At 29.3% G+C, this 998-nt stretch overlaps 1 long non-coding RNA gene across 1 annotated transcript; it reads right to left on the bottom strand.

Annotated features, from left to right (window-relative positions):
- Positions 1 to 319: 319 nt before the first annotated feature.
- LOC107061288 (uncharacterized) lies at positions 320 to 998 on the bottom strand. The gene is made up of 3 exons (XR_001473901.1): positions 978 to 998; positions 532 to 811; positions 320 to 407 (listed from the first exon to the last, which is right to left on the bottom strand). It is a non-coding gene; the product is annotated as an uncharacterized lncRNA (long non-coding RNA).

Here is a 998-nt window from a genome sequence, read left to right as displayed (position 1 = left end):
TATATAGGATGAGGGGCACCACTCCACCAAAAATGGCGTTCAAGCCAGTGTTTGAGCACCTAACACTTACCTCGACAATGCATACCCACACAAGTATTTGTTAACTCTACCCATTCAACAATTCATGACTGACGACTTAAAAGACAACGTTACTGAAACTTGAAAGAATTAGTCATTTTTATTAAATACAAGTATATAGATCAACTAAAAAAATGAAAAAGAAAAAAGAGAACACTATCAACCAAAAAGAACCTTTCTTTGAAAACAGGTAATAAGATATGAAGATAAATGACAAGAGTGATATTCTATATATACTTACAGCTTATCCATGACAATAAACTCTTGAATTCGTTTTCCAGTTGCAGTCTTTGTTGAAGGACTGCCATTAATGACAATGGCAAGTACATCTTGCATTAAACAAAAATAAAGAAAGAATAATTAGATCATGAGAACTATTCTATTATATATACTTACAATTAGATTTTATTTATGTGAATAATAATAATAATAATTAAATAAACTTATAAATACCAAATTCAAATTCTTTGGGTTGATACTCAAAAGTGTCAAATGTGGCAAGAGCTAGTCGGGTTGGTGGTGGTAATGGATCCTCTGGAGGTTTGACCTCTTCAACTGGTTCAACAATGGTGTTTTTATAGGGTGTCCAAATGAATTTGTTAAGTGGATTTTCATATCCAAGAGGTGGTTCTTTTACAAATGCAACAGATACCAAGTAAGTCTTGAAAGGAGCAAATTCTTTTTCAAAATATGTTATATCAGTACTGAAAATAGTGGCCTGAACTTGATTCTCCTGTAAAAGAATTTGTAAAAAGTTTGATTAGTTGTGTAAAATTTAAAAGTTATTTTATTATTTTTCATATTATTAAAGTAAAAATATAAAATGATGGATTATTTAGTTAACTCAATTAAAGTCAGGCTTTTAAAATCAATAATATATTAATAATAAAAATAAATACCTCTTCATCTTGCAGAATTAA

The sequence above is a fragment of the Solanum tuberosum genome, unplaced genomic scaffold (assembly GCF_000226075.1).
Source record: "Solanum tuberosum cultivar DM 1-3 516 R44 unplaced genomic scaffold, SolTub_3.0 scf00132, whole genome shotgun sequence".
Lineage (NCBI taxonomy): Eukaryota > Viridiplantae > Streptophyta > Magnoliopsida > Solanales > Solanaceae > Solanum > Solanum tuberosum.
Note: the sequence above shows the minus strand (reverse complement) of the source record. Positions and strands in the feature narration are given on the sequence as shown.